The sequence below is a fragment of the Micropterus dolomieu genome, linkage group LG22 (assembly GCF_021292245.1).
Source record: "Micropterus dolomieu isolate WLL.071019.BEF.003 ecotype Adirondacks linkage group LG22, ASM2129224v1, whole genome shotgun sequence".
NCBI lineage: Eukaryota > Metazoa > Chordata > Actinopteri > Centrarchiformes > Centrarchidae > Micropterus > Micropterus dolomieu.
Window position 1 is genome coordinate 7,037,308 of NC_060171.1, and position 11,524 is coordinate 7,048,831.

The window sequence follows — 11,524 nt, forward strand, 5'->3', positions numbered from 1 at the left end:
ATTTGTGTACAAACAGTTTTGTTTACTGCCACTAGGCAATTTGCTGATTGCCTAAGAGGGCAATCATTTCAGTGATAATCCGTAAGATTTTCATGACAGAAAACCCCTCTTTCTGTGTACGGCCTATCCGTTTAATGTCCACAAAAAAGGGGAATGAATAACTCCGAAAAAGTCAGCCTCTAGCCTCTGTTATTGCCTCTAGTCGTCCTGAGAGATATTGGCACAGCCTGGTTTTAACACTGGGTGAAAAAAATGGTGAATGTAAGAATTTCATATGATTCTGACAACAACAGCTGGTGTTATTTGACCCTGAGTTCAGTATCGCTGTGTCAGATGACAGTGGTGATTGTTTCCTATAGTATTAATTATTGAAACAAGGTAACGTGATGAATCTGCGCACAAGTTGTTCTATTCATGTTGTATTTCTGACTGAGTAGCCACGTAATGAATGTTGGCTGCCCTCAGTAGTTGATACACTTGTCATAACTAAATAACATAACTATGGGATTGTAGTGCTAAAGCTGCACCAAATCTACCAGGCTTTAAATCAAATTAATAATAACATGAACATTTGAAAAATGCAAAGTACACAACCATATATGCATGCATATAGATCAGGTCTAGGCCGTACTCTCTGTAATATTATTTACAGAGATGCAACAATACCCATCATGTGCAAGCACTTAGCAACAGTGGCAAGGAAAAAGCCAGCTGTTTTGACCGGTTGAGTTTAGAGAAAGAGAGGAAGAATGGGCAGAGAGAGGGAGAGCAAGAGGAAAGAAACAGATTTTTCTTTTAAATTTTTTTTCTTTATCAGTCACAGAGTTTATTCATTTATTATTTTTTTATTTATATTACTTGTTTATTGTACCCACATATACTAAACAATTTTTTTTTTTACTAAAATAGTATCTTTTTCAGAGATGTACTTGTAGGACAACTTGGTAGTTAGGAAATGTTTTGGTGCGATGGTAGAAATGGTTGAATATAAGTACAGCACTATGTATAATGTCTGTGTGTTTTTATATGTTATATGTTTATATGTTGTGAATGACTGCCTTATTTGTGCAAAGCAAGTTATACAGTACAAGTTGTGACAATATAAATGTGTGTGTCTTCTTACCCCATGGTATGTAGACATGACATGCCTCTCTCTGTCATCTCCTGGAAGAGGCAGCTTTAGTATCCACACACACACTAATTCCGTACACACACACACACACACACACACACACACAGACACCCTACCCAACAATCAGTGAGAGTTATATTCTCAATGTTAGTAGTAAGCCTGTGTGGGAGTGTGTGTGTGTCTGTGTGTGTGTGTGTGTGTGTGTGTGTGTGTGTGTATTCAGTACACAGTATGGACATCAATATTGAAGCACACACAGAGCTGCTGGCAATAAAGTTGTGTTATTAAAACCCCCATGTTATGTGAGCCTAATGGGATTGTACCATAATGCTTCCTTATGAAGATGTAAATGGTGCTGTGTGGGACTAGTTTACATAGCTGTTATTATTTTTGTGTGTTTAAATGACAGAAAAATAACCGTTGCTTGTCTGTTTGGAATAAATATCCCCTGTGTTCATAAAAACACAATTTTCTATGAAAATTATGAGGTTATCTCTGTAGGATAGCGTGTATAATATTGCTTTGGAACTTGACCTTTCACTCATGTTTAAACCACAGCTTCAGTATGCCTTGTGTTTATTTGAAGTTCTGTAATTTGAAGCCCTCTAGTTCCTTTTCAGGGTCAAATTGGAGTCTCCGTTCTTTGACCTGTAGGTGTTCAGACGGCATGGGAGGAAGAACGTCCTGGATCAATGTGCTACCCAGCAATTCCAAACTTAAATGTGCATTTGTTAAAAGGAGGAATGCATGACCATTATGTATCTCAGCGCAGATTGATGGTGTTGGGAATTTATGTCTCACGTGAGAATTTCTTGGTACTTCAACATGGTTAGAAGCTAGCTGACTTGCATTACCATGTGAGGGGACTTATAAAACTAATATGTCTACATATATCAAAGTGTTATTTCTTCCCACAAACGTTGTCTTTCCTTGTCCACCATACATTTGAGGCCTGATAGACTAGTGATAAGCTAGCTATATTAGACTGCAAATGAATCAGCAGATTCTATTTCATTGGAATGTTTTCATTTTGCAGCAAAATTTCGTTTAAATTGTCATGTTGACTGAGCTTTCACACTGTTATTTTGCTGTCATGGGGCTAATCATGGGATGCTTAAAAGAATCCAGGACTTGGTGGTGATCTACTTAGGTTTTGGCCTTTGTCACCAAGTGCTTGCTCATGGTGGGAATTGATGTGTCTCTCCTAATATTATAAGAGAGTATGGCCTAGACCTGCTCGATGAAAAGTGCAATGAGATAACTTTTTGTTATAGCAACTTTCCCGCAAATTCGACCTATCATTGCAATCGCTTGTCACTTCCTTGTGTACAAGACGTACAAAACTTTTTTGCAAAACGTGCAGTATGGCAGTTGAACATAAATGGAAATCTAATACTGACAAACACTTTTCCACCGCAAAACATATGGGGAGAATGAGAGAAACGCATGGAGGATGCCAGTAACTGTAACACCGGCTGTTGCATCCCAATCAGCTGCAAGCGCTGAAAGAATCAAGATAAGCTGGTTTAAATATGTAGGGTTACTGTTAGGCCGGCAAAATCCTGGAGGGACTGTTTAATTATTCAACAATAATTCAACAAAAAGTTTAACAAATGCATCTACCTTTGCAGTTTTCACTTACAGTTTTTTTCAATTGCTAACAAACGTTTACCTGAACTTAAGATAATTTATCAAAACTCTTAACACAGCAACACACCTACCTCACACAATTAGCCAAATAGTTAATTTTCTGCTCAGAACCACATTTTGTTCTTTAAACACCTACATTTCAAAATGCAAAATCACATTCTCTACATCCACAAACTCTATCAAAACACAGCAAACCTGACTCAAAATGAAATCAGTCTGTCAAAACACTAGCACGTTTTATTTCCAAGAGGACCATATCAATCATAGCATAACAACTTTCTAAATACAAACAGTAGATGGCATTATGTTTTAGCTCTACCTGCATACAGAAGACAGTGTGAAATCTATTGTTTTTTGTGATTCAGATTCCTTTGACTGTAAACCACCCTACATTTTTGGCTTGAGAGTCGAATGTGTGCATTCAACAAACTATGTAAAGGTGGATGAGTCATCTTTACTTTATTGAATGTGAGTGACAGAATTACAGAAGCAAAATCTTTATTAGCAACATGAAATTGCAGCCAGTAATCAACAAATAATCCAACCTATGTGGCTTTTGGTTCAACATGTGTAAAAAATACTGTCATATAGGTTTACGTTCCTTCTCGGCCACTATGCTCCTGCAACGAATGCTGTCTTGCTCTGCCATCCCTAAGCACAAAGCAATTTCAATCCCGCCTGTTCTCATCTGCAACACGACGATGAAACGTGCTATCACTTGCCATCAGAGCAGGGGCGTCCCTCTCTAACTTCAAGAAGCTCATGAAAACTCGTTTCTTCCGAGGACACTTCCTCTTATATACACCTCTTACCCTGGTTCAGCTACTCCTCTCTCTGGCCTAACTATTCTTCTCCCTTTTTCAGAGAGTATTCTTTCTCTCCTCTTCTGTGTTGTTCCGTATCCACAATGGATAAACTCAACTCCAGAAAGTCCCGTGTTTCAATGATATGTTTATTCAGAAATGCTTATCAGCTGTTTCAATGTAGATTTTGAGCTGCTATTGTAGCCGAAGTAAAGGCTTTATATATTATTTAAGGTTTTGAAAATGATGTCTTGATTTCTGACATGTTGTGTGCAAGCATTTGTAAATAACACAAAAAACATCCATAGTTTTGGCATTGGCTAAGCTTCTACATAAAGACAAACATTTTAGAAATGGGTCAATTGATGGCATATTCTGTGGAAACAACATGAATAGTGTTAATGTTATGGTATGAACAGACTGATGTTGGGCTAATTGTGTTTAGAGTTTTGAAATTGTGACTAGAGATTGGACAAAATGATGTTAGCAGTTGTAAAAAACTGTATTCCTACAATTTTTCGTCACAGAAAACGCCCCAAAACATTGCAACTTTCATCGCAATTTTTTAGAAACTCAGCAGCAAAATCAGGCATTTTAGACCTCAGCATTTACAAAAAAATTAATTTTAGTCTTCCCACATTCCTTAAAGTTACCTCTTTTATATTTGTAGATATCCTTCATTATCCAGAATGGGTTTCAACAAGCCCAATACTATAGTGAAAGTAAGAGTGTTTTGCACTAAACTAAATATAAACACAAACAAATAAACTTGTGTGCATTCAATCGATGGTACAAAGTTGTAATTAATTTTGCTGCACCATCCAAAACTGACTTAAATGGCTGCCTTAAACTTCACATTTGTTATTCAAATTTACAAATATAGGCGTGTTTTCATTTTCAATAAGCACAACTGGTTTGCTTGTCAATTTGTTTAAAAAAAGATCCTGTTGAAACAAAGTGGATGGGATAAAAAGCGATGTTTTGAAGCAGTAATGTAATGAGACATGTTTGGAAGCTGACCCTCTCTTTTTTTGCTTTCTTGCGCTGCCAGCACACAGCAGGTGTTGCAGTTTTTCTGTATATTTGGGTTCAACATAGCCACAAGGAACACTCTCCCCTCCGTCTGGCCTGGGTGACTCACAGCCAAACCAGGAGATGATCGACAGAACAAACACACACACACACACGTGCAGCAACACACTCATGCAGGCAAACCAATGCAGGTACAGTTTATGACGTACCACAGAGAAGAAATAAGTGAATGCACATATCGCCTTCATACAAAAGTTTGTGGGTCTGGGTGCATGTGCCCTATATATGCATGCATGGTGACCGTCCTTCCACTCTGTCCCTCTTTCTCTGCCTCTCTAGTGTCAGAATAGATTTAGCAATTGGCAGTAGGAGAGAGAGAGAGGAACAGAGAGAGAGAGGTCTAGTGAATGTCTGTCTATGTGACCTGTCAGTGGTTATGACTAGGGTGTGTGTTTGTGTGTGTTTGTATGTGTGTGTGTGTGTGTGTGTGTGTGTGTGTGCATGCACATGCATGTTTGAGCATTTGACTATATATGCATACGTGCGTATGCATGTGTGTGAATGTGTGCGAGTGTGCATGTGACTAGGCCGCCCTGAAGCTGCAGATTTGATCTTTGCAAAGGCTAACATCTGTCGCCTGTCATTTTAGCAAGATTGATGACAGCCACCATAATGGAGGGGTGAGGAGGAGGAAGAGGAAGGGGTGAGGCAATGTCTAGGACAGTGGAGGAGGAGGAGACAGTAAGGACTGGTGGAGTTAGAGGGATGGTGGTAACGGACGGGCTGCAGGGAGGTCATGAAAGAGGTAGCGGGTTAGACAACCTTCTGCATCTTCGCAGACTGGACTGTGGGGGGGGGGCTTGATATCAGTTTTCCTTCAATTGATTCTGATCCCAAACTTATTGGGTTGACTGTGTATACTGTTGCTATTCAGCCATGAGGTTTTTACACTGACTGTCACAACCTGGCTCCGTGGGCCATGACAAATAGGGGAGACAAACCATTTTAGCAGTTTTAAAACAATTTAATTTAACAATGCAAATGAATAAAATGCTTCACTGAACATAAACAAGACATGCGGTGTGGGTATCAGTGGAAACAGGAGTGTAAGATGTGATGGATAGTGTGCGGCTGTTGCACGGTGCATAAAAGAACAAAAGAAGAACTAAACTACCTCTGCCATCCTCAACAACTGGAAGACTGCAAGAGGGAGAAGGTGTGAGACAGCTAATCCAGCAAAACCAAACAGGGAATGGAATAGGTAACAGGATCTTGTTTTTATATAGGTTGAGAACACTGGGCCCAGTTGTCACTTGGAGGCACTAATCAACATCCTGCCCACCAATGAAATACAATGCATACAAATACATAGACACGACTGAACAACAGCAGGGGGTTATCACAACATTCATCTACTCAAATGCTCACCTGGAGAGCATTTGTTTGGAGATTTTTTCTCCGTTTTCTTCTAAGTTTATGGTAGAAGTTCCAAAAGTAATTCCAACCATAAAAAAAATACAGTTGAAATTAAATATTGTATTGCCGACATGAGGTGAACAATTGAACAATAGTCAGATAAAATACAAAAGTAAAATTTAAGATATTGTGACAGTCAAGACATTGTAATGACTGTTTTTCCATTTACAGTTGGGATGAAAATCATATTTGAGAACAAGATTGGCCAAATCTGCAAAATTGGCACAAGTACAATTTAACCATTTCAGTTACTTTTGTTCATGCAAAGTACGTGAGCCCAGTTTGCACTGTGGCATTGTTTGGGTGGGCCGAAGACCATACCCACTTCGTTTGTCCATTTTCTACCTAAGCTGGTGTTCCAATAGCTTCACTCTGTATGATGAATAAACAAAAGGGCTCATTCCGAAAGTTACTTTTACTCTTTCAGTTTAGTGAAACAAAATGGTAAACTTACAAGACTTTGCTACAATGCAACATCTCGTGTGTCTCTAACTAAAACTAAAGGTGAGGTAAGTGATTCAGGAGTAATCCAACACCCTGACAAAGACCTTGATCTAGAGCGAACAACGACACAGCAAGTTATGTAACGTTAGCTAGTTGTGGGTTAGCAAACATCTCTGCAGTTGCAGCTGAGAAGATAACATGTTGGGAGGACGAGACGGTGCTAGAGCCAGCATACCAGCTCCAGACAGCAATACTCACAACTCTCCTGCTACTATAGCTAACAGGGCTGCGTACAATTACCGGTTTTATTTTCAGAGCACACACAGAATGGATAGTTAGGAGACTGTGAGGAGATATTCGATTGGATTAAAATCGCTTAACTTCACCTTTAGTAGGGGTCCCCTCTCAACACACTGCACAGCATGTGCCTCTGGTGGTAGTAATGCACTACTAATAAATATGTCCCATAGATCTCAAGGGCTTGCACTCGACAATGCACTTCCATGGGTCCTCAGCAATACACCCACCAAGTGTGAAATCAGAAGGACAGACATACATATGTACAGACAGAGCCAGACAGACATACAGAGGCTCCTTGCATTTTAGTCTGTGTTTGAGTTTGTATTGGGCCTTTTGTTGTCTCCCATGCCTTTCCTGTCTCTCTCCACTGTCACCATCAAAAAAAGCATAAATGCCAAAACAAATCACTAAAAATGTAATTAAAAGCCACTTTTAACCACATGGAATACTAGCTGAAATAAAAAAATAGATTTCAGATTTGACACATTGACATGTAATAAAAGTTCTGCAAAAGTAAAAGAAAAGTGAGTTATAAAATATAACTGTGTGGCATGTTGCCTTAGCTACTTATCATTAATTAAAAGTTGACAAGCATGATGTGATCAAGTTGAAGTGCAAGTAATATAACACAACACATGAAAAATACATAGTGACACTGCAGCATGACATTTCTGCTATTGTGCGGCTGTCACAAATGTAGCTCATAATATTTATCCATCCAAGTAACATGCAGTAAATTGAGAGTAATCACAGAGCTGCTCTCACCTCCATGAATAGTCACCTGCTACATTAATAGCGTGCACAAATATGTCAGAGGACCTATATCAGCAAATCAAGTGATTTTGGACAGGAGTTAACAACGCTCACGTTCATTAGCGCTCACTTGTCATCGCAACAGCAGCCAGCATATAAATAAGGACAAGATAAATACAGGGCAGAGAAAAGTATACAATAAGGACAGAGTTGGCAGCATATTGGGGATGATTTAGAAATAAATAAGCTAAGCAGTGTAGAAAAAGGGCATTATGTAGGAAAATACGGAGGCATAGAGACAATCAACTGTACACTGTATGTTATTAGCATATGTATGTCAGTGACAAAAAGACCAAGTTTTTGATTCAGACTTAAAGCCGTACGTTCACGTTAACTGCCATTTTAACAGGGCTGACAATTTTGTCTAGCGAATAACAGTCTTAAAACTAAATGTACTCGTCAGCCAACTCCTAATAAGCTTTTTCAACAGCGCTGGTTAAATTTACACAGTGCTGTGGGTACAAGTCATAGCCTGATTGACAGGTCGCCATGGTAACGACTTGTCAATCATAGATGATCCTGCCTTGAAGCATACTCTGCTTTATGGTCTATTTTCCTCTAAATAGGACCATAATTTACTAAATGAACATCCTGATGGATTGAAGAAGACATGAAACTAGCGACTGAGACCATAAATTCATTTAGTAGTTTACTAATTACTGAGGTAATTATTCAGGGTCATTTTATTTATTTTTTATTATTATTTTTATAATTATTTCTAAACCAAAAGAGTCGCCCCCTGCTGGCCGTTCAATAGTCATCTCCTTTTAGCTCTGTTTTAGTCTCCACCAACTCCTGAGAAAACTATCTGGCTCTTTAGTTGCTAAATGCTCCACTATATTGACCAGCTGGTAACTAACTCGCTAACCAGGGCTGGCAACTTTTCAGTTTAGTTTGAAGTGTTTCTTTACATACAAGCTTACCCAATATTAAAACTATGAATGTTTTTTGTGTTATCTACAAATACTTGCACACAACATGTCAGAAATGAAGACACCATTTTCAAAACCTTAAATAATGAATAAAGCCTCTACTTCTGCTACAATAGCAGCTCAAAATCTATATTGACACACCTGATAAGCATTTCTGAATGAACTTATCATTGAAACATTGAGAAATAGCTGATTTATTGTAATTTGAGTAAAATAGATCAACCACAGCAAATTCCAATCTCAACCAGAGACTGAGTAGTTCTTTCAATTACATACACAGCAAAAATGGGGCTTTCTGGAGTTGAGTTTATCCAACGTGGATACAGAACAACACAGAGGAGGAGAGAAAGAAAGAATAATGTCTCAACAAGGGAGAGGAGTAGCTGAACCAGAAAGTGTTTCTATCCAAGGTGCATAGTGAGAGATGACATTAGATGTGATGTGGATGAGAACATGTGGCCAAAGGCTGAAGATATTATGGATCAGAACAGGACAGGCATTTTTTCTATCCCTTCTTTGCATTTTTTTGTTTCACTGTAATTGTGCACTTGTCATTTACTCATTTGGCAGACACTTTTATCCAAAGCGACTTACATTTAAGAAAAAACATACAAACATCAATACAGTAAGAGATCTACAAGTGACAATAAAAACTAATTAGAGCTATTAGCACGCCCAGCATCAACAAGGCAAATACCTAGGGAAAGAAGTAAGAGTTAACGAATAGTGCAATTAATACAAGAGAATTGTAAGGAGATAGAAGAAGAAGAGCACAGGAAGTGCAGAGGTTAGGGGTTAGTGATTTTATAAAAGGTGTTCTCAGAAGATTTGAGTTTTCATGAGCTTCTTGAAGTTAGAGCAGGGCACCCTAGCTCTCATCGCAAATGGTAGTTTGTTTCACCATTGTGATGTTACAGATGAGAACAGTCGGGACTGAGATTGCTTTGTGTATGGATGGCAGAGCCAGACCCTGTTCGTAGGAGGAGCATAGTGGCCGAGACTATGTTGATCCCTGGCTGCAATTTCATGTTGCTAATAAAGCTTTTACTTCTGAAATTCTGTCGCTAACAATGTTTTTCTACTGTACGTTCTATAAAGTAAAGATGACTCATTCGCTTTTACATAGTTTGTTGCCAAAAATGCACACATTCGACTCTCACGCCAAAAATGTAGGGTGATCTACAGAAAAAGGAAACTGAATTACAAAAAACAATGGATTTCACATTGTCAGCTGTATGCAGGTAGATCTGAAACATGAAAAGTAATGCAGTTTTTGTAATGCCATCAAATGTTTGTATTTAGAAAGTGGTTGTGCTATGATTGACTGATCTGGTCCTCTTGGATAGAAGTGTTTTGACAGAATGACTTCTGAGTCAAGTTTGCTTTGTGTAGCAGACCTAAAAATTTTTTGTTATGCATTTTAATAAATTTATGAGAATTGATACCCAATTATGAATTCATAATTGAAGATTCATAAAATAAAAATTTTCCTCGTTTCAGGGCACCACCGGAGTTGTTATAATCCTAGAGTCTCCGGACCTCTAGGTAGTTTTGAATAATTATACAATTATTACTAGTGATCAGTTAGTTAATAATCGCTCAATTATCTTAAATCAGTCAGTCAGTCTCATATCTAAAGGGTCAATTCTCTTGGCAGGAACTAGAAATAGGCAACACACACAGCTCTTATTTATATTACAGTGAATTTATTCTCTAACTAATGTGATAAAAAGATGGTTGGATACAGGGAACATAAACATTTGCTGAACAATGAGCCTGGAGGTTCGATTGTGGGAAGCATTTGACTCATACGGCATAGAAGAGCTAATTAAAGTAAACTAATGCTATGATTTTAGGAGTTAAAATGGACATATCTGATCACAGAACGTGTGTTAAGTCTTACGGCTTGTCGGTGGCCTGCTTTTGGCCTGTTGCACGGGTCCCACGCTAGCTGCCGATCCTCCGTCTGGCAATTCGGCTGTTTTCAGGTTTCCTTCGTTGTAGCTGGCGAGACCACGTGGCTTGGTCTGACCTTGGTGAAGTTGGCTCGACGAAAAAGGCTTAAAATGGAACTTGGTCGTTCCAGAATTAGTCCAGTGTAACTTAACGGACTGATAACTTTAACAAACCAAAGAAATAAAGAAAATAAAACAAACTGAAGGGCAGATCGACGTCGCGGCACTTCAGGTGTGTAGCTTCAGGCGAACAAAAGGCCTGTTTATTTCGCTGGCCGACTGAGGGCGTTGCCTGGCGAGGCACGCCACGCGCATGCCGAAGCGTCCAGCGAGCAGAGCAGAGTGGAAGAGAGCCAACAGCGAAGAGAAGAGCGAAGCGAGGTCGCGTGTCGCTCTTTTGTTGCCTGGGGCGTGGTTCCCCAGGGGGCGTTTCAGGTTTCCCGAGGGACTGCCTTTCTAAACTTAATGTCTAAAGAAAAGAAATCTATTTGCGCGTATTATAATCAAATATTTTCCACAATCGAACCTCAATGGTTGAACGGTTGTACTGTTCTAAGCATTTGGTAACAGGAAACAATCGTCACATTACTGGTCAGGATATTTATACATTTAACGGCATTTCCGACGAGGGCATGTAATACTTATTTCGTCCACTTGGGGGAGCTCAGGTTACATGAGGAAAGCTTGGATTAAATCAAAGATCGTCTCTCCTTAGGAACTGGGAATATTGTTGATTCATCCTTAAATTCAAGCTGGCGATTAAGAGTATAGTAAAACATTTCTTTGTCATCATTTCTAAAGAAATTTTGTATTATTAAGTATTATGAACAAGCATTGATTACATTAGGTGAAGGAGTGTCTTGCTGAAAATAAAAACACTGCACAAGTAACTTTCTTTTCAGCACTAATATCAACAACAAATAGCAACAACAGTTAACATAACTACTCAAATAGAGGCAAACGTAATCAGGTAACTAAAGATTTAAT

The 11,524-nt window shown here is 38.8% G+C and overlaps 1 protein-coding gene across 1 annotated transcript in view; it reads right to left on the reverse strand.

Annotated features, from left to right (window-relative positions):
• The window catches only part of ampd3b (adenosine monophosphate deaminase 3b), a 282,246-nt gene that overhangs the window by 269,994 nt on the left and 728 nt on the right, over window positions 1–11,524 (reverse strand). The window lies entirely within an intron of this gene.